The following is a 23539-nucleotide window of genomic DNA, read 5'->3' on the forward strand; positions in this document are numbered from 1 at the left end:
CATGAAGCCATCCATGAATTGAGGGCAGTGATGGCAGTTGGAAGGAGGTGGCTAAGGTTCCAACCCTGTACAGACTTATCTGGAATAAATTCAATGAAACTTACTTCTGAGTAGACGTGCCTAGGATTGCACTGTTAGTAACAGAACCCTAGCTATTATACCACCCTGACACTTATTTCTTGTGCCTCTTTTTTGGTATACTTTATAATGGTTGGCAACCTTCAGTCTCGAAAGACTATGGTATAAGCCTACAGCACCCAGTATTCCCAGGTGGTCTCCCATCCAAGTACTAACCAGGCCTGACCCTGCTTAGCTTCTGAGATTATAAATTCATGATATTTCCTTGTCCTAAAATAAACTTCATTTCCTAGTTCCAGTATCTGGGCAAACCTCTTTCTTACAAGTTCCATTGAAAAAAAATTGGACATCCATGGGACTATCCTTGGGAAAACTGAATCAGTCTTGAAATCCAGCTGACCCCACACCAAACTATACTCTTAATGCTGGGTATCCCTTTTGGGCACTATTGTTCGGCAAGGATTACCAGCCCGAGAGGCGTAATCCTGACTGCATCTGTATTGATTTCCATGGGGTCAGGCAGAGCATTCTGTGGAAATATTTTTGCAATAAGATTCTAGCACATCGAATTATTTTTGTATAAATGCTACCTTCCCTCTGCAATTCTTTACGTTTCTCCCATTTTCCATTTGTCCTCCATTACAGTACAGCTTAATTCTGGGTGTGCTGAAGCTTAAAATGTAGCTTCCGATTTATAATAGCAACAGGGCATGCAGCAAATGTCAACAAATCCCTTGGCACCTTGCAATGTAGGAAATGTGAAAGGTAAGTCAGAACAGTCTGTTCTAGCAGCTGAAGAGAAGGGGGGTGGAGGACCCCTTTCAGAAAACAGCTTGGAGGAGCTGGAAGGGAACAAAAAGCTAAACTCCCTACCATGAAACAGGCATCTATTCACCACAGCCCCACAGATCAGCTCACAAAATCCGGCCCTGAAAATATCACAATCAGAGTGAAGGTGCAATCCTTGCAGTGGCTGCAGTACAATCCTAGGCATGATTACCTACTGTGTTCAATGGGGCTTACCCCCAGGTAAGTAACCTCTGAGTTTTACTGGTAGCCTATCACTGAATTCCAGATGCGAGGGAGTGATGACAGGATATAGTGATCTTGTGGGAACTCAAGTCACATGTGTCAAAAACGTGGGCATTGACTTGGGACTCAGGGTTTTACTCTGAAAATGAAAAGACTTGGATAGACTTGAGTCAAGGCTCACTTTTGTGTGTGCTTGCGACTCTGTTGTGTGTGTGTGCTTGCTTGCTCCCCCCTCCCACTTCCAGGGCTTGACTGGCTTTTCAAAAAGACTAAGACTCAAGTCAAAATGACTCAAAAAATGGTTGTAGACAAGTTGAGATGGCCACTGTTATGACTCGTGGGCAACCCGAATCAAGGGATGGAGACTCGGGACTCGACTCAAGTCTCAGTGCTATGGCTCTAGCACACCCCTCATATCTTGTAGTCTTGAGTGCTCCCTGAGGCATCTGGTGGGCCACTATGAGGTACAGGAAGCTGGACTGGATGGGCCTTTGGCCCAATCCTGCAGGGCTCTTCTTATGTTCTTAAGTGTGCATCAGATTGCACAGCAAATCACTGAGTCATATTCAGTGCCGTCACTAGGGTTTGTGTCACCCGCATGCCACCCCCATGATGGACCTCCTCCCTTACAGTGGGCAGTGCAACTCCCAGGAAGGTGGGTTTGGTGATGCACCATTGCCTGCCCTGCTGTTTTTTTGGTTATAACTTTTGGTAGAGTAGAGATATTTCTATGTGGTTTGTTTCATTGCATTCTGCATGAAATTACACATCAAATTATATATATATATATATATATATATATATATATATATATATATATATATATATATATATATATATATATATATATATATTCTGTATTGGCAACCTTCAGTCTCGAAAGACTATGGTATCGCGCTCTGAAAGGTGGTTCTGGCACAGCGTCTAGTGTGGCTGAAAAGGCCAATCCGGGAGTGACAATCCCTTCCACACCGGGAGCAAGTGCAGTCTGTCCCTGGTCTGTCTCCCTGGCTATGGGCCTTCCTTCTTTGCCTCTTAGCCTCAGACTGTTGGCAAAGTGTCTCTTCAAACTGGGAAAGGCCATGCTGCACAGCCTGCCTCCAAGTGGGCCGCTCAGAGGCCAGGGTTTCCCACTTGTTGAGGTCCATCCCTAAGGCCTTCAGATCCCTCTTGCAGATGTCCTTGTATCGCAGCTGTGGTCTACCTGTAGGGCGCTTTCCTTGCACGAGTTCTCCATAGAGGAGATTCTTTGGGATCCGGCCATCATCCATTCTCACGACATGACCAAGCCAACACAGGCGTCTCTGTTTCAGCAGTGAATACATGCTAGGGATTCCAGCACGTTCCAGGACTGTGTTGTTTGGAACTTTGTCCTGCCAGGTGATGCCGAGGATGCGTCGGAGGCAGCGCATGTGGAAAGCGCTCAGTTTCCTCTCCTGTTGTGAGCGAAGAGTCCATGACTCGCTGCAGTACAGAAGTGTACTCAGGACGCAAGCTCTGTAGACCTGGATCTTGGTATGTTCCGTCAGCTTCTTGTTGGACCAGACTCTCTTTGTGGTAGCTGCTTTACCGATGCGCTTGTTTAGCTCGGTATCGAGAGAAAGAGTGTCGGAGATCGTTGAGCCAAGGTACACAAAGTCATGGACAACCTCCAGTTCATGCTCAGAGATTGTAATGCAGGGAGGTGAGTCCACATCCTGAACCATGACCTGTGTTTTCTTCAGGCTGATTGTCAGTCCAAAATCTTGGCAGGCCTTGCTAAAACGATCCATGAGCTGCTGGAGATCTATCTCCGGCATCTATCTATGAAGGCATCTATCTCCGGACCAGATCAGACGGAAAGCTCTTCAACCTCTCCAGACTGAGAGCAAAATCCAAAGTCCAGCTGAAATGTCTGCGTGACTTCCTCTTTGCCGACGATGCAGCTGTCACTACCCACTCTGCCAAAGATATATATATATATATATATATATATATATATATATATATATATATATATATATATAACATGATGGTATTATTCAAAAACACCGAGATTTTAAACATTTTGCATTTTGGCCAGTCATGATGTCACCCCCCCCCATGTGCATCACCCACAGCCTGCACCCTCTGCATCCCCTTAGTGATGCCACTGGGCATATTAAATATAGCTGTACATATAATCCTCCCATAGTCTACATCTAAATTGGCAAGAGTCTAAGAGTCAAGATTCCATGTATCTACCAGTTGTCAATCTTTATGTCACCCCACACAGAACATTTTCTGTGCAATTGACAGAACAAATCTAGAACAGTCCAGATAAGTTCAGACTTTCCCTTCCTATATCATCCTAAACAGGGGAACCAATTCTAAAGAAAGTTATATTCTGCATCAGCTTCACAACCACTTTCCTATAAATATACAGGAATGTCTTTCATCAAGGGACTTTGGCCAAGTGTCAGCCAAAACTATGCATCTTGGATTCTGTGCTGCATCTGCTCCAAAGCTGACATAAAGGGACTTGGATTTTGGACTTTAAACTCCAGCTTTTCACCATGAATGTTTTGTAAGTTATAACCTAGCTGCTCATTATATTGACCAGGGCACATATATGAAGCTAGAACCATTAAAAGATTCCTGAACTAAAATTCCATGTTCATTATGTTAGTTAATATACTTAAGTCCTTGGTTAAGCCAACCCATGTGTTCTATGCTGGGTCAATTCCAACGACGCTTATCTTGCCCTGCATTAATGCCTTTGTCCTCTCAGCCAAGATACTGAAAAAGCGTGTGCTAACCTTTTTAGGGGAGTTGGCAAGATCAGAGAGTGGAAGCTGCCAGAGTTTCGCTTGGTACTCTGATTAGACCTGTCCTTAATACATAACAGTTCTACTTCTATTCAGCTCTGTAGATGGTAGAGCGACTAAGATGATTATGGGGCTGGGGCACCTTCCTTATGAGGAAAGGCTATGGCGTTTGGGCCTCTTCAGCCTAGAAAAGAGATGCCTGAGGGGGGACATGATTGAGACATACAAAATTATGCAGGGGATGGACAGAGTGGATAGGGAGATGCTCTTTACACTCTCACATAATACCAGAACCAGGGGACATCCACTAAAATTGAGTGTTGGGCGGGTTAGGACAGACAAAAGGAAATATTTCTTTACTCAGCGTGTGGTCGGTCTGTGGAACTCCTTGCCATAGGATGTGGTGCTGGCGTCTAGCCTAGATGCCTTTAAAAGGGGATTGGACAAGTTTCTGGAGGAAAAATCCATTATGGGGTACAAGCCATGATGTGTATGCGCAACCTCCTGATTTTAGAAATGGGTTATGTCAGAATGCCAGATGCAAGGGAGGGCACCAAGATGAGGTCTCTTGTTATCTGGTGTGCTCCCTGGGGCATTTGGTGGGCCGTTGTGAGATACAGGAAGCTGGACTAGATGGGCCTATGGCCTGATCCAGTGGGGCTGTTCTTATGTTCTTATGGTGGCAGCTACGGATTGTTTAAGGGTGAATCTAGCACCAGTGATACAGTTGAATAAATTAGCATGTCTGATCCATTTTATCAAATGGCCCCCGTGGGGGTCCAGTGTAAGGATCCTCCAAAGCCCCTGATATGTTACATGTTCTTAGAATGTAAACAGCTCAAGGTTACTCACAAAAATGAACTAAGCTATTTAGTCAGGGTCGAAGGAACACTGCCAGGATTTAAGCCAACAGCAGTTCCTCAACCTGGGACCTCAGGAATGCCAGGCAGGGACTGAATGTATGGACCTTATGAAGCTTATGCACATCAGATTGATGATTAATCTAGTTCAGTGTTTCCCAAACTGTGGGTTAGGACCTGATTGTTGGTGGGTCATGAAACTGAAACTGACAAACTGATAAGGAAAATGTATTGAATCCTATCAAAAGTGAAACTGAGCCACATGTGTGTGTTTACTCATGAATAGTTGACCATGCCTCAGTCCGCCTTGAAGGACAGACTGAGAGGAACACATTGCCACCGAAATGGTCCCAATCCAATGAACGCAGGCCCCCAAAAACATTTGAGAAGGAAATCCCCCCTCCAAGTTGACAAGGTAAAATGTATTGAGCCCTATGAAAAGTGAAACTGAGCTGCACATGTGCCTTTACTCATAAGTAGACAAATGTGCCTCGGCTCTTATCTACCGCCAGGTGAAGGGGGACACAAGGCCACCGGAATATGGTGACCGTGGAGCTCAACAACTGCTCCAAAGGCACTCCCCGCACACACACACCATAGTAAAAAAGATAAAAACAGAAGCTTGATCGGATGGTAAAGTGAAACTTTGTTTTTAGTCTCATAAAGCTAGGTGGGTCCTGATAGAGTGCCATTTTTAAAAGTGGGTCTCGATGCTCAAAAGTTTTGGAACCACTGAAAAAAGTTCAGTGATTGTAACCACTACCCAGCATTTGACTGAAAATAAGATTGAGCTTTTGTGTGTTCTCCCATCACTTTCCATGGATGTGGCTACCCCCATTGCCTTTTCCATCCCTTCTCATTCTGACAACAGCTTTCAGCTGGGTGATCAGTCCTGGCTGAATGAAAGTTACTAATAACTGAACACCCAATGAGGAGCAGTTGTTGGCGTGAGATGGAATTAAAAAGCAATGTGAACAGCCACATCCGTGAAAGATGATGGGAACAGCTATTGCAAATGTTATGCATTGAAGGAGTTACAAGCAAGCCCAAGATACAGTAAAAGTTGCAATATCTTGCCACTTGATGATCTGGAAAGTTCTATTAACCTGCTCAGTGAGCTCACTAGCCCTGACTTCCAGTTTGCAGCCTCCTGATTACTACAAAGGCCACAAAGGAGCATTCCAAGCAGCTCCACAGTGTGACAAGGTTCCAAGCGAAATTGACAGCACTGAAAGCAGCCCAGTGAAACTGACAGCTACAGCAATGGAGACATTCTAATATCCAGAAAATGATGGTATCCAGCAACCCTTTGCTCTTGGAAAGGCTGGATAGCACAACTTTTACTCTTATTTTGATTTTAATTATTTTATGTCAGCTGCCTTGGGAATCTTTCTGGATAGAAAGGCCAGATAGAAATCAAAATCAGCAAAGAAATAAAATGTAAGGTTCTCTTCAACCCAGGAGGCAATCTTTTCTAAAACTCCATGCTGCTTCTCTATAAACTTTGAAATTTTGTCAGATAGCATCAATCTTCTTACTATAAACTAGAGTCATCATTAAGTACCTGAGCCATCCTTTAATAATCTTCTAGTCCGTATTAAACAACGGCATCATATGTACTCTGTGTGTCTTTTTATTTATACAGCTGCAAAATCTCTTGCTATTTGCCTCTATATTCTGTGCAAGATTGAATTCCACTTGGCTTTTAGCTTGTGAAACCCCAGGCTAGCCTTTAAATACAAATCAAAACTGACACAACAGGGAAAATAACAGGAGCTCAGAAAATCTCAGTGTCAACCACTGGAAAAGGAAACCAACAATTAGCTGTATAATTTATGTATATGCATTACATAGCTATGCCGCATTATGCATATAATGTATGCTAATTAGGCATACATACCTATATATATATATATGTATATAATTATAGAGGGTTTTTCACATATAAGTTAGTGAACAGTGAGCACTGGATTTAAGACTGGAAGCAAGATAGGGAGAGTAGCGAGAGAACATTCTTATGAGATAAATTGGCCATAATCAACAAAACATAAAACTACTTCATTGACCTAGACTGACACCAATAAATAGGCAATTTCTAAAGAATCAACTCTCTTGTCACAAAACAATAGCCACAAACTAAGTACAGAACAGGTAATCAAATGATGCTGGAGGGTACTATAGGATTAGAGAGCAAAAATAATGGTTTCAGAACAAGGAGGCAGGTTACCATCAAAGCTATTTTGTAAAGGAAAGGAAGCCCTGTATCTGTTCTAAATTGAAAAGCTCAAGGGAAAAATCTTCCTGGTTTTAGAAGCAGAGATAAGGAAACTCTCTTTAGCCCAAACTTTGTGAAATGCAGTTTCATGCTCATGTGTGATTAGCTATATGTGTCACTGGTCACTGAGGTCACCCACCACTCACTTCCTCTGTCCTTATTGGAGAGAGTCGCAGATGACAAAGAAGAAAAGATGTGCTTGTATCACTATGACTTTGATTTGTGTTACAGCCTCTCAGGAGTGACTGGGAATGACATATTAACAACTTTCGGTGTGTATGATGACACCCATCTCTCAGTCCTGTTGTATGCTGTCAACTGACAAAGCATTTGTCAACAGGATCCTGATTACGTGCAGTGGAAGATTGTGGGTGAGGGGTTCCGTAGACATGGAGGTCAGGCATGAATGGGGAAGTTGTAGCAGTCCATCATGACTGGAGGCCTATATATATGGGGAAGACCTCATTTAAAAAGTGAGAGAGAAAAAAAGCCAGCAATCCTAGTGGGAGCAGCTAGCCAGTATGCTACCTGTGGGAAATGTGCAAGTGTGTTGGATATAGGAAGTGCTGCTAATGACAAGTTGCAAGGGAGGTTCTGCTGTGGCACAACAAACTTGTAGGCCACATCAGCTGGGCAAAGAAGGATGATCAGATCCCAAAGGTGCAGGGTCCAACAGTGGCAGAGTGCATTATTTGCAGAACAGAAACCAACAGCCTAATCCTATGCTTCCCCCACCATAGCATACAGCTAGTCCAAAATGGTCTGCGCTGCATACTATGGTGGAGAAGTAATTGGAAGGCTTGGGAGGGGAAAGAGAAATTATATCTGAGTCTCCTCAGACCTGTGCCAGCTTTTTAGCTGGCAAAAGTCCAAGGAGACAAAGGGGGGCAGTGTTGGCTCACTCTAGAGGGGACAGCATCTGGTGCAAGTCATCCATGCCAGGTCCCTCCACTGTCTGCCCTGACATGTTTCTGGCCATTCCCGCATTCTGTCCAATTGTTCTCAACCCCACCCCTCCAATTTACCTTCTCCCCACTGGAACCTTTGCGGTATCTCTGGTAGTGGTCTAGAAGTGTGTAGCTATGCAAGTCTCGGGATCACTATGTGCGATCCAGAAGTATGTTTGTGACATGTGATCCATTTGTGATGGCCCTAAAGTGCATACTGCCACCACAATGCTAGGTGTGGCAGTGGTAACACTGCATAAGATTGGGGCCAAAGAATCTAAGGATACCTCTGTTGGAATGGGAAAGGTTATAAAGAAAGATAACCCTAAATGACCAGGGTTTTGAAACATCTGCACCAGATATTTCCAAATCGTATTCTCTGTAGTTGCCTTTCACTCTGATACGTGATTGGAAATGATCAGATGGCAAGCTGTACTTCAAAGAGAACCCCATCCCAGTAATCTGGTTTTTTTTTAAAAAAGTCAGATGGAAGCTAGTGCTCCAAGTCCGTCTGGCACTTAAATCTTTCAGACACCTAGGCGCTTGGATAAAGCAGGCATGGATTAACCAGGTCTCACTATTTAAAGGGACTTATGTTTAGAGGCTTCTACCTACACTAATTTCAAATGCTGTGCTCTTGATTAGGGGAGCCAAGTCTTATGAGCTCAATAAGCTTACAGGGCTTTATAGCTTCTCTGCAAGCTTCATGAGCTTAAAGGAAGATAAGAATATACAAACTCACTGCATTTGTGTGGAAAGGAAATGAAGGAGTGAAGAAGGTGGGCATGAGTGGTCAGCAGAGAAAGACATTTCCGGGGCAAGCCTTTGTCTGTCTACTCAGAAGTAAGTTCCATTGAGTTTAATTAAACTTACTCATAGGTAAGCATTTCAAGGACTGCAGTCTTACAGCCCAATCCTACCCAACACCACACATTGTTGCAGCTGAGTCACTGGAGCACATGCAGAATCCTGCAGTGGGGAGGAGTCCCAGAGGTAGAGTCCTCTAGGTAAGGGAACTCTGTTCCTTCCCCACCATTCCTCATTCTGCCCACCTCCACCCATAGCCCTCCCCCCACACCAACTTACTGGCACTGGGACCTTTCTAGAGGCCACTGATGAGCAGCTATAGCCACTTGCAGCAGCAACCTGGCTATGCTGAATGGCAAGTCATGTTTTGCAACCACTGTAAAGCGCATGGTTTCTGGCAGTGAAGCAGGCCCATAAGATTGGGCTGTTATTTAGGTAGTGACTTACATTGCTTCTTTCCTATTATATTTCATGTAAATGCAATCATTGATGAAATGCAATGCAATGCAATGAAAGCTGTCCTGTTTTCCTCTGTTAATTCAAACAGTAGCAGGATGTGCTCAAATACTCCCTGTTAAGGGCTTAAATATTACCACGGAGACAAGTACCTAGTCTTTTGTGCCACAACTTAAATTTACATGGTTCCTCTTCAAAAAACTTCAGGGAATGAATTTTTGAGAGAGCAGCCAGGATCTCTACAGCATTTTTTCAGCTTCCACATTTCCTGGAGGTAGTCATGTCAGATAACTTAAGGCATAACTCGGTAATGTAGGCTCTGGGGCCATGTCCAACATAATGCTATGTATTTTGTATGTATTACATACAAACTTCATACGCATGTATGAAGATGATGGAGAGCTGTAATGGTGATGTCATCAATTCCTCATATAGATATTTGCACGTATCATCTTGGTTCTATTGATCAAGCAATTGAGCTGAACTTTCCCATACTCTGGTACTTTCAGATGACATCAGATGTCTGGCAATAGTTTTGGAGGCATGGCCCAAATCATAGAATCATGGAATTCCAGGATCACAGGGACAAAGCTACTTACATGGTTGTGTGTACATATCCCTCACAGCCTTGCTCATCCTCCTCTTTCCACTTTCTTTCCCTCCACTTGCTTTCTTTCACCTGGTTCATCTCCTGCCTCTTCCCCGCATCCTTCTTATCCTTCCTTTAAACTTAGCCACTAGCCTCAGCCCTGCCCTTTCCCAAGAGTGCCATCAGCTGTGAGTTGGCCAGCATTTCCTGGCAGAACCCAGTGATGATGTCATCACTTAGTGCAGTCAGGCAGCTGTGATCGTGGACCTGCACGAATGGTCAGACTGCTGCACTTCACAGTTGGCCAGGGATATCCAGTTCTCCCATTTTGAACCATCCACACTTCTTATATCATAATTATAAATTGTTATTGTTACCGAGCTATTGTTATTGATACCGAGCTAAACAAGCGCATCGGTAAAGCAGCTACCACGTTTTCCAGACTCACAAAGAGTGTCTGGTCCAACAAGAAGCTGACGGAACATACCAAGATCCAGGTCTACAGAGCTTGCGTCCTGAGTACACTTCTGTACTGCAGCGAGTCATGGACTCTTCGCTCACAACAGGAGAGGAAACTGAGCGCTTTCCACATGCGCTGCCTCCGACGCATCCTCGGCATCACCTGGCAGGACAAAGTTCCAAACAACACAGTCCTGGAACGTGCTGGAATCCCTAGCATGTATTCACTGCTGAAACAGTGAATGCGTTGGCTTGGTCATGTCGTGAGAATGGATGATGGCCGGATCCCAAAGGATCTCCTCTATGGAGAACTCGTGCAAGGAAAGCGCCCTACAGGTAGACCACAGCTGCGATACAAGGACATCTGCAAGAGGGATCTGAAGGCCTTAGGGATGGACCTCAACAAGTGGGAAACCCTGGCCTCTGAGCGGCCCGCTTGGAGGCAGGCTGTGCAGCATGGCCTTTCCCAGTTTGAAGAGACACTTTGCCAACAGTCTGAGGCTAAGAGGCAAAGAAGGAAGGCCCATAGCCAGGGAGACAGACCAGGGACAGACTGCACTTGCTCCCGGTGTGGAAGGGATTGTCACTCCCGGATTGGCCTTTTCAGCCACACTAGACGCTGTGCCAGAACCACCTTTCAGAGCGCGATACCATAGTCTTTCGAGACTGAAGGTTGCCAATACAAATACATTGAGGTGACAATAATAGTCCCAAACTGAGTAGTCTTTCCTAACTAATGTGAAGTATGAAGTGACACATTCCATTTTTAGAGTCATGAGACCATATTTACTCCTCTTCAAGGTCTTGATCTGAAAACAAACTGCACCAAAGACCAGCTCCTCAACTGCCAAGTAAAAGCCCAGCCATTTATGTTGTTGATTGGCTGACCCCTGTAAAGTCATAAAGAAAATTCCCACCAAATTCACAACATAATTTTTAGAAATCTTTTTTCTTAAAAAGGCAATGAATGACAACCCCCCCCCCCCCAAATTCACATGTTTATGCAGTACTGTAAACATTACAAAGATGGACAGCACATGGGAAGTATGGGAGAGCAGAAAGACTGCTAGCAGAGCCAGCGCTGAATCGTGGGCATGTGTCTGTCATTTCAGTTGCACAGCTGGGAGAAAGTCAATTGTAGAATCACAGAATGTTAGAATTGGAAGGGACCTTGGGGGTCATCCATTCAATGCGGACAACTGCTGCAGCATCACTGAGAGATAATTATTAATGCTCTGCTTGAAAACTTTCAGCAAGGGAGAGTGCACAACTTTATGAGGCAGTTCCAGTGTCAGATAGCTCTTAAGGAGCTAGGAAAGTTTTTCTTAATGTCTAAAATTCTATTTCCCTGTAGAATTTCAGAGAATTTCCACCCGTTGGTTCTAGTTCTGCCCTCAGCAACCATAGAAATGTCTACTTCTTCTGTGTGACAGCCCTTCAGATGTTTCCAGCTAAATAACCAAGCTTTTTAAAGCATTCCTCATAGGACTTGGTTTCCAGACCCCTTGCCGTCTTTGTTGCCCTCATTCCAGCTTATCGAAGCTCTTTTTAAAATGTGGTGCCCCGAACTGAATGCAGTATTCTAACAGTGCAATCTTAGGCATGTCTACTCAGAAGTTGAGGCACAGAGGCAGATGGGATGGGTTTATTCTCTCCTCAAGTTACTTTTCACATAAAGAACAAACATACACTAGCCCCTTACACACTTGCACACTTCATATGAGAAGGAGGAAGGTATGTGGATAAAATACAAGGTGCTGCTATATTTAGTTTGGTTGGTTGGTTGGCAACCTTCAGTCTCGAAAGACAAGTGGGAGCGATTTACTATCTTGGCACTGCTGAGCTCTTGCTTCTACTGTTGCTCAGTTTGCCCCACCTATATACTCAGAAGAAAATGCTCACAGTCATCATAGCCATTTTCTTTCCTTCCCCTCACCCCAGTTTTCCCCAGAAGCAAACTGTTTACCAATGGATTCATTGCACGGCAGGTATTTCTGCTGGATTTGATAAAAGCACAATTAAAGTGTTGTACAGAAGTGTTAGGCCAAATTGGCCAGCATCCTGGAATACACTCCAAGTGAAACCTCCAGGAATATCTTGTACATACGGAAAAAAATGGTCCTCTGGGAATCCATCCCACTTTCTCTAACCTGATATTTTGCTCATCCTATTAGGAGATTTCTCTGAGGAGCAAAAAGACTAGATTGCCTCATTAAGACTCATCATTTACAAGTTGTTGACAACGCTTGGCATTTATCCTGTTGTCATAATAAATGTGAGAAAAAAAATGACCATTTGGCAAATAAATAAATCACCCTCCCAGTCTACAGTAAGTCCTATAACCCAGCCACATATAGGTCTGACAACCAGGTATAAATTTCTGCTGTGAAATTCTGTTGGAAAAATATAAATTGTGGGGGAAAGATGCTGAACAAATTAATTTTTCACAGACAAATGATACAGGATTCATTTCATAAGGTCTCCTGTGAAAGGGCTGAATTTGTCTCATTTGCCAAGAAACTTACCAGATTTGTGAACTCCTGGACAGCCCCAACCTGTTGAATTAACTTTTGCTGTGACTTGCGCTCCTGTGTCAAAATCCCAGTCCTTTGCCCAGTAAGCATTACTGAGAATTTGGGTTTATTTCCTAGGAAGTTCTTTTTTCTCTTAGTAAGAGCTGGGCTGGTTTGACTGGCCCCCGGCCACTGTATAAATAGGAACACAAGAATAGATGTCCCATCTTCAATATGCTGCTCTGCAGACTCTTATGGGGGCCTGAACATCCAAACCACTCCTAATGGCACAGTTCTATTGCTACTTTGAAGTAGTATGACAAGAACCTCATGATTTGAGGTTGTCAGACAACCGCTCCCTTCACATGAATACGCAGAGCAGAACAGTACACTGAGGAGAGGGATATGCACACCCTCATGTTCAATTGCGTGGGGGGTAGAACTGGCAAATTATATCATCCAAATTTGCCTATTAACTATGGCTAGCAGATGTTTTTGGTTCAGTATCTTCTAGTACACTTGTATAAAACAGGATTGCACTTGTCTGCAGGCACGCTTTTTTGCATTCAGTCACTCATGGGATGACTTGTAAACCTGAGGTATGAAACCTTCTCGAGTTCTGAGCAAGCACAAAGCTCTAAACAAGTAATCAGGGAACAAGTAAACAGGTTGTATCTGAATACCAGTCATCTGAAATGAGACCAGTATTCCTGAGGTAAAGTGAGTGATGTTCTGTGAGCACCAAGAAGGAAGTTTATACACACACAAACACACACACACAAACGTGTGTATGCGTACATGTGAACACATAAATTCTGAAAATTTTAAAAATGTTTGTCATGCTTTTAGGCTTCTAGTATCTTATTAATTTACATAATTAGCATTTGTTTGCCATGTTAAGTTTTATTCGGAAAAAGGAGGAATTAAAAAAAAAATCTCCCCAAGGAACATAGGGAACTAGACACCTCCTGAAATGCTGCAGTGGAATTCCACACTGATGCCTTTCACTGGTGATTTGCTCCATAGCAAGCTTTGACTGTTTTTTTATTGTTCATTTTTAGAAAGTGCTTCTGAAATGTGTACAGTGTGGGAAACTCTGGTTAAGATTGTGCATGTGTGTGATGTGCACGTTGCCGGCTTGTCTTGTACTGTCTGCTGTTTCTCCTGTAATTGGTAGGTATTTTTTGGTCTCTGGTGCCCCCATGTACTCAGTTATCCGATAGTAACTGGGCTAGAGGTGCATAGGAGGAGACGGCTTGTCTGTCGTAGTCAATGCGCTTTTTACAAAATTGTGTGTAAGAGCTGTCCAGTCGCCACAGAAACACATCAAATTAGCAACAGTGGGAAGTTGCTGCAGAAGGGATCAGGACGAGATTGCCTCTTTCGACGTACTACTGCCAACAAGAAACTCAGGCCAAGCTGGAGCTTGACATGGTCCAAGAAGGATCACAGAAAACAAGGCATCTTTCCCCCAAGACTTCATTGCAATCACCACACAAAGGGCATGGGAAGGTGTATTCATTTGGTCATGCATGAAAATCAATGAACCACACCTGGGGCAAAGGCTGCCCATCTCCCAAGAAATCAATGGAGGGGTGCTTGTGAATTGAATTATGCCCGGTTGTTGGTGGAAGGCAGAAGCATGAAGGTGACGAAGCAGCCAATTGGGGAGTAGCATGGTTTTCTACTTCATGTGCCCTGCCCTTTCCCCCCCCCCCCAAAGGATCACAATTTCAGATTAGCTGGTCATTTATGGGATCCAAGTAAGGATTTTTTGCCCTTCCCATATTTGGGCCATTGTTGAGAATTTTGATACAGTGTGGTGCTTTAGCCAGGGCAGTCACAATTGATACAGTGCAGGGCAGGGTTTAAGGATAGGATCCTTAATGACAAGGGTTGGTGAGTGCACACTGAGATAAGTGGATTGGTCAAGGGGGGGGCCTAAACCCCATCCCAGAGGCAGACTGACTTGGGGTGTTGTTCAGGCAAGGTTGTAAAGCCAATCTCAAAGGTGACTTGACTTGGGAAAGGCAGTACAATGCAGGCAGGCAGTGACAGATATACCAAATGAAAATCATTTGTCATTTGTTTAATGAAAATCTATATGAAAATCTTGGAGGGGGGGGCAGAGGAACTTAACACTTCCCTGAGAGTAAGCTCCATTGACCACAGTGGGACTTTCTGTAGACATGCATAGACTAGCACTAGAATAATGGTTGAATAATTAATATGTAGAGGTGTTTGTTTCGTGTGAGGAAGATAGGATTAGAGCCTAAATCTTACTGATCGCAATGAGCTTACTACATTGAAAATGAGCATACTACATTGAAAATTAGAACTTAAATCAATTGACCCCTTACCCATTCACTTCTTGCAAATTCTAGATCTTTTCATCCTAACTGAGAGCAGATGCGTCCAGGCATTCTTGTTGATTCATTCCAATACACCCTACTGAAATAAGTTACTGACACCCATTTTGGAATTCTGTTTTGAAGTCACACGTTGCTTTTTGTAAACACCTATACACAAAACAACAAAAAAGTGTGTGTACACACACACTGTACCAAAATAAATTTTGCAACAGCCAACAAGAACAATGCAAATAAAAGAGAGGCAGATAGAAAGTTAATCAACCATCTGGAGTTGTGTGAAAGTTTTTTTTTTTTTTAACATTTGATACAGAAGTTGAGCGTGACTTTTTTTTCTTACCAAGTTTATCAGTGTGTTAAACAGCAACATAATCCTGTTTTGCTTGGACTGTGAGTTTTTTTAAAGTTAAGTTTTCTATTCTAATTAAAGGGCAAAGTTGCTTACTATTCATTGAGGAGAATACATTTCCCAAATTCTTTTGTACAGTAATGAACTGCAATAGTTATATAAAAACCACAGAGCACTAATAGCAAAGAAGAATTAGAGCAAATGTTAGATCTAGACGGGTGCAATTATGGGCCACTTCTGTGAACTAACTTTCAGCTTGGCTTGTTTTGTGGTTTAGGGTAGTCTCTATTACATATAGAAGAAGCCAGTTAATTAATTAGACCTTAGTGTTAAATGAGTTTTTTAAGCCTGAGAGACAAGGGGAATGTGGGATTTGCAGGGACTTGACAGTGCACATTTAATGATGCTAAACCCAAAGTGAGTGCTAATGTGGGCTACAGTATCTCAAGTGTCAGAAATACATTGGTAGATATGCATGCAAATCAAATACTAGAGATTAATGAGAAGTAATAAAGGTTAATTCACCATTGATTTGCAGATTGTCCTTATTTGCAAGGGCTTCGTGTCTTTGCAATTCCATGAATCCCTGTTTTCTGATTAGAAAACACTACATCCGCATTAAAATTAAAAAAAAATAAACTTGAGCAAAAAACTCAACTGCCAAACAGTTTTTAAAAAAACATTATTAAGAAATATTTGTCCTTCCCATTCTCCAATTGGCTGAGGCAGTTTGCAATACCTAACATTTCAAGAAAGAGCAGTAAAAAAATAATAATATTCAAAGCAGACAATAAAAACCAGACAAAAAGCAACTTACAGCCCAATCCTGAGCTGCCCAGCATGCCTCCTCCCCGCCCTCCCTCTGCCCTCCCTCCACTTCCCCTCCTCCCTGCCTCTCCCTACGCCACCACCTACCTCTCCACTGCCCAGCACTCCATGAGACCGCAGAGCAGCAGAGTTCTGGTGCTCCACCAGCTTTAGGACCCACAAACTTGTGACAGTGAGTGCCAGTGATAAGCCAGACCACACTGGTTAGGACTGGGCCCTTATGCTGTTTCTGTAATATCTGTTTGTGTAGAGTTTACAAATAGTATTCAGTATTAGCACTTTCTGAATGGACAAAGCGCTTCATATGAATGATCTTAATGTTGTTCTTAAAACCATGTAAGATCAGTATTCCAGATGAGCAGCTGAGGCTGTGAAGGAGTGATTTGCCTAAGATTGTTCATGGCAGAGGCAAAATTCAAATCTGGGAAGTCCCAATTCACAGCTCAGTTTCTGAGCTACTGCACAATATCAGTTCAAATATATGAGTAGTGCATAATGGATACACTCCTATAAGAAGATACAAAGCCCACTAATCCTGTATCAGATCAGATTCCCAGACATCAACTGATGCAACCAGTCCCCTTCTTCTCACTTACTTACCTGCAGAGCACAGATCTCAGACTTTGCCCCTTAGCTTTGAGACGTGTCACCTTCCAAAGAATGGATCACATACAACATCCCCAGCCACTAAAAAACTCAGGCTGCAATCTCAGACACATTTAGTAGTGAGCAAGCCCCACCAAACACAATGAGATTCAATTCTGAGTAAATATGATTGGCTACTTGGCTCTTTTGCTAAAATGCCTGGCATACATCAGCCACCTCTCCATTCACAATGGCCAAGATGGCTAAACTCACAACATCCTTTCTATCGTTGTCTTACATTAGCATTGATGCATTAACATTTGGTATTAAGAAATTTTTTCCTTCTCCCTTATTAATGAATTAAAGAAAAAGCAAAGTGTTTAAGAATTCAGTGGTTTTTTGAACATATTACATTACACTGTATCAAGGCCCATTCCGATCTTAACTCATTGCATGGTGATGCAGCAGCACTGATGCTGGTGGTCTCCTTAGGATAAGGATACATTTGTCCCCTTGCCCTGGTTAAACCCCAGCAACTGCTATGGGTCAGTTCAGACCTGCACCAGCTCAATCACAGGTGCAAGTCCATGTTGACCCAGGAAGGTGGATCAGTTATTTTATATGCAATTATGTATGACTAGAGCTGAATCAAGAGAAAAATGTTGGTGTACAGTGCATACTAGCAATACAGATTTAACCTGGACAATAGAGATGCATTCTCCCTAACTCCCCTGCCCCACATTCAGAATAAAGGCAATTTGAAGGCTTTGTTTGCCTTCAGTGACATTATCATAAAGCCAAATTTGATTAGTGCTGTGATGATGTGTCATTATATTTTCCATGGGGTCCCTGATTGCTGGGGAGCAGTAAGTGAAAAGGAACTTTTCACGTATAGAAAGAAAGAAAGAAAGAAAGAAAGAAAGAAAGAAAGAAAGAAAGAAAGAAAGAAGTAGCAGATCAGAGGAAAAATGGCTACAAACAGGTGTTTAAAATACCTTTTCATGGTCCTCTCTCATAAAAATTGACAACTTTTTATGTCAAATCTCAAACCTTGTGCAGCACTAATTCCAAATGCAGGTTTCAGCTCTATGTCCAAAGCAATGGTTTCAGCTGCCCTGGGTATAACTAGATGACACAAAGGTAAGACGGTGGACCACTCTCATTCTTGACCCAGGCTAGGGAATACTTAGGCCAATGGAAAAAGGAGAGAGAAATGCCCCATAACCTGCAATGTGGTTTTCAGTTCCTAAGAGAGCTAAAAAATCAATCAGACAAACAGAGATACAACAGGAAGCTTCACACAAAGTAAAATATAGCTGATACAAGCTGTGAATATCTCACGACAGATTCTTTTCCTGAAAGCCCTGCAAGGTCACTACCATAGCTAGAGTAGATAACAAAAATGACTTCAGTCACCTCCCATTTCCTAAAACAAAGGACTCTCTTTGAGCCATGGACTGTGTAAATTTCAACTGTACAAGGCTTGAGAACCTGCACTTTCAAGTCAATCAATTGGACTGTGGTCTGTTGGGGAAGTGAAGCGCAGATGTAATTCATACTTGTAGGTAGAGGGAAAAGAATACACCCAGAGAATAGTGCAGACACTCGTTTTGACTTAGGATCTAACTGCATATGTGTATACTATGCACATGTCAATATTTTGTGACTGTGTGAATGGAAGAAATTGTGAAAGCATAGTGTATTTGAAGTATTATTTATTATTTTTAATCTGCCTTTCCTGTCCCAGAGGGAGGCACTCAAGACGATTTGCAATAAGTTACAAATCACTAAATAAGTGGAGAAAACCAAATGAAATCACCAAAGTGGTGCAAAACCAGTCAGTGAAGGGTCCATAAGCAACCAAGTTCAAATCAATGTTAAACTCCATAAGCCAAGAAGAAAAAATGTAGCTGCACTGGGTGCTTCTCAGGGTATTCGTCTCTCTGGGTATTTTCTGCATGGGTGTTTCAGTTGCAGTGGTATGATTGTACACAGTGACAATAAGGGAACACGACATTGAAGCCCATGCTGTAAATCAGAGGTGTCAAACATAAGGCAGCCCCTGGAAGCAATTTCTTCAGCCTCCATGGTAATTGGGCTCTCCCAGCATGATAATTGGGCCCGTTCATGTCTTGAAATTATGAACAAGATTTGCACATTTTCTCTTCTGTCATTTGCAGCTAATGAGTTTCTATGTGAGAACCAAGTGTTTATTCCTGGCCATCATCTGCTTAATGATGGCACTTCCTGCTTAATGATGTCACTTCCTGCTTAATGGTGTCATTTCCGGCCCACAGCAGGAACCATGAATGCTATTCAGCCCACTATATGAAATGAGTTTGACAGCCCTGCTCTAAATGTTACAAAAATGTGACTCATAGCCCAAGCCGAATCAACTTTCCAGTCCTGATGCATCCACAGTGCAGCCCTGAGTTTTCCTTACCTTGAGGAGGCCTCCACGACTGCCCCCTCCCCGTGGCAGGATGCAGTATTAGCATGTTAGCCTGGCTGTGTTGGCGCTGGAAAGTTAGTTAGGATTGGGTTGCCAGAATAACGAAAGCGTTCTGACACATAAATAAATCTGATATCACATTTGTGTGTTATGTCACACACAGAGGGATAATTCCAATCCAGTATATGACTCCTATCCAAGACAGCATGTATGTAGGAATTGGTCTTTGACTCAGAGATGCCTTGCAGGGGCACACGGAGTCATCTTTATCTCAGAGAAACAACGGATGCATTTGTTCTCATAAATGGTATGTACATAACCATCTAAGACAGGGGTGTCCAAACTCTGGCCCGGGGGCCACTTGTGGCCCTCGAGGACTAATCCGGCCCCCAGGGAGCCCCCAGTCTCAAATGAACCTCTGGCCCTCTGGAGACTTGCTTGAGCCCGTGCTGGTCCGACACAACTGCTCTCAGCATGTGGGCAACTGTTCGATCTCTTGCGTGACCTGCGGGACGAGGGCTCCCTCCACTGCTTGCTGTTTCACGTCTGTAATGCTGCAGCAGCAGCAAAGTGCAAGGCCTTTTAGAGGCTTTGAGCTATTGCAAGACCTTCATTCATTCATATAAGTTCCATCTCTAATATATTCTTTTATGTAAATTTATTCAAATTTGAAATGTAAATTAATTCTTTTTTTCCTGGCTTTGAACACGGGGTCAGAGAGATGATGTGGCTCTCCTGCCAAAAAGTTTGGATACCCCTGATCTAAGGTCATGTACAACCCTTTGTGGTATGCCAGCAGGGCTAGAGTGGAGCAAGCATGTTCTTACTGACAGCTGTTCCATAGACCTGAGTTCACAGTAGCACATCACCTGATCTGGATGCAGAAGGTCCCAGGTTCAGTCTCTGGCATCTCCAGGTCAGGCTAGGAAAGATCCCTACCTGAACCCCCGAAGAGATGCTGCCACTCCCTGTGGACAGTACTGACCTAGATGGACCAATGATCTGACTCAGTAGAAGGGGCTTCATATGTTTGCTGGCGTAACTGGAATCACTGAAAGGGATGCAACAATTCCCTAATGAAATGCTGTTCCTCGCAGAGAATGTTAAAAAATTTGGGTAGGAAGGAAGCAGTCCTTGGTATTTATGGAATATTACAGACATCCCTGACAGCCAATTAGAATGTTCCACTGGTGTAATTTCATGATAAAGAAGAGAGACTATTTCAACATCAAAGGATGCGTGTCACAGAGATTTGCACAGAAATGGGTTGATTAATTTTTAATGGATTATGCCATAAAAAAGTTTCCTGATGGAAATTAGAGAGAGAATAGTGGTAATAGCCAATAGGTTAATAAAGAGATTTCCAGGAGCTGAATGTGTGGGGCGGCTAAGTAACAACAATCAGTTACAAAGACCAATTATGTACGTCCTAAATCCCAGTTTATTTGCATTTCTAGAAAGCATTGTTGAGAATGTTGGCATTTCCTTCATCAGTTGCTTCATTCATGATTCCCAAGCTACAAATCAAGCAAGGGAGCTGATTCCTCCAGGAATACATTCACTAGTCAGGCACAGCAAGTAAGTACCGAAATAGAGACTACATGTTGCATAAGGCCCTAGTGAATGCTACCTTTTCAATGGCACTCTCTGGTTGAAAGGCTATTTAATTGTCCTTCTGGGATTTATGGACCAGGTCTGTTCCATATGTGTCTGTTTGCAAACTCCTAATGAATTTGCAGGGGTGATGGAAAGGCTTTTCCTTTCAGGAACAGGTTTTGTTTTGTGATTTAATTCCTGTCAGGAATCCATTTAACAGATTATGCAGATCACAGATCAAACTCCAAGATTTAAACTGAGTATTAGTTAGCAAATATGGCATTCAAATTTTGTGTGGAGAAACAGTGTCCCCCTCCCCTGATCACGGGCACGTACACACATGTATGAGAAAGGCACTCCATGCATAGGCATGTATCCACTTTATATAGGGGATGGATAGAGTGGATGGGGGTGGGGGTTCTTTTACCTCTCACACAACACCAGAACCAGGGGACATCCACTAAAATTGAGTTTTGGGAGAGTTAGAACAGGCAAAAGAAAATATTTCTTTACCCAACGTGTAATTAGTCTGTGAAACTCCTTGCCACAGGATGTGGTGATGGTGTATGGCCTAGATGCCTTTAAAAGGGGATTGGACAGATTTCTGGAGGAAAAGTTCATCACAGGTTACAAGCCATGATGGGTCCATGCAACCTCCTGGTTTTAGAAGTAGGTTACCTCGGAATGTCAGGTGCAAGGGAGTGGCACCAGGATGCAGGTCTCTTTTTGTCTTGTGTGTTCCCTGAGGTATCTGGTGGGCCACTGTGAAATACAGGAAGTTGGACTAGCTGGGCATTTGACCTGATCCAGCAGGGCTCTTCTTATGTTCTTATGTTGATCGGTTACAACAACCTTAGTGGTTGGTTGTCGCATACCTGCTAGTCTATGTGGTATCCACCTCCCAGTTGTGTCTGTGTTTGCTGTAGCTTGGCTGCTTGCACTGGAATTGGAGAGAATTCACTACAGTGCAGTGGGATTGTGGATCGTCACAATTATAGCAATGTAGAGAGGGATACAAAATACATTGTATGCAAAATACAAAAGTATACAAGCAAAATCCAGACACCAAGACTGCTATTTTAAACAGATCAGTCTCTGCTGCCACTGGTAAAAGAATTTCTGATGAGGCAAACTTGCTGGCTTTTTTTATTCCACAACTATTTTCTGTAGTCAGCTGACAATTTCCATTTAACTATTGAACCAACAAAGAAAAAAAAGATTTATTTGACCTACCTGTATGCCTTGAAATATGTATTTAGCACAGCTGTTCTTTTGTGTTCAAACTCATCACAAAACACCAGCTTAAATGTAACCCACCATTGATCTGCAGTAAGTGGAAACAAAATCTCTCCTTAATTAGTATCATCCAATCACTTTTTTACATTTTTACCGAACACACACTGTGAACTGGTTAATGGACTATTATTTAGAAAAGTGGAAAGGAGCTCGCGCGCATGCACACACAGAGAGACGGCTAGTGAAAATAAAAACTAACAGTGCCAATGAAAAATGTGTTGCAAAATAATGGGAGGAAAAAGATGTTTCGTTAAGATGGGCTCCACTGGCATTTTACTGTATAGATGAACACTGCTCCAATTACTGCCAACAATGGAGAAAGAGATAGAGAGATATAGATTCATTACTTTCAACATCCTTAACTGTCTACCACTGAATTCACTTATCTGCTCTCTTTTTCTACAGGACCTGAATTGGGGAGGGGGGGGGAGAGATGGGAAGGGGGAAGAGGAATAAACAAAGAACTGAGTAGAGTGAATGTGTCACAAATTACCACAAACACACTGTGACTCAATGCACTTTTCATTTCTCTCCTCATTAACTGTGTCTTGCTCAAAATGAGAGACTGGGTCTAAACATAATCAAGTCCCACAGATAACAATTGACTTGACTGCTGGGGCAGTCATCACCTTCTAGCTACTGGGAAATAAATTTAGAAATAAAATGAGTTAAAATAAAATTCACTCTGCTCTCTTTTCTGTGCTCAGATAATTTGAAGTCCATCACGGCCTGCAGAAACAATCCATCTCGCGCTGAAAAGGAAAGCAGCCTATGCCAGTACCAATAAGCCATGTCTTTAGTGTTATCAAGAGTACGTATAATTACACAGTGGAAAGGCCATCAAAGTGTCTTGGGCTCTGGTATAAATTTTTTTCCTGAGGTCTTCATCAATACTGCTATGTGAATGAAAAGAATAAGGGGAGGAGGGGGAGAAATGTCCTCCAGATTGGTCTGAGTGACCTGCAATCTAGTAGAGCACATTATAATTTGAGAGCAGGAGAGAGATTCAATAAACAAAAATCTACTGTCTTCTACTTTAAATCAGGAAGGATTAATTTCAAGAACCTTTTGTGCCTGCTCTTGCGCGGCTCAGCTTTCCTGAGCTGCAGTTTCTCAACAAAGCGGCTAACAGATTTGTGGATGGTGATGGCATTTGAGACAGTTTGCTGACTTCCCCCCCCTCACCCCTAAATGGTGGGTCACTTTTTTGCAGGGCTGATTTTAACTAACTGTAAATAAATACGCAGTGGTGCACCATTTGT

This window comes from Tiliqua scincoides, chromosome 3 (assembly GCF_035046505.1).
Source record: "Tiliqua scincoides isolate rTilSci1 chromosome 3, rTilSci1.hap2, whole genome shotgun sequence".
Lineage (NCBI taxonomy): Eukaryota > Metazoa > Chordata > Lepidosauria > Squamata > Scincidae > Tiliqua > Tiliqua scincoides.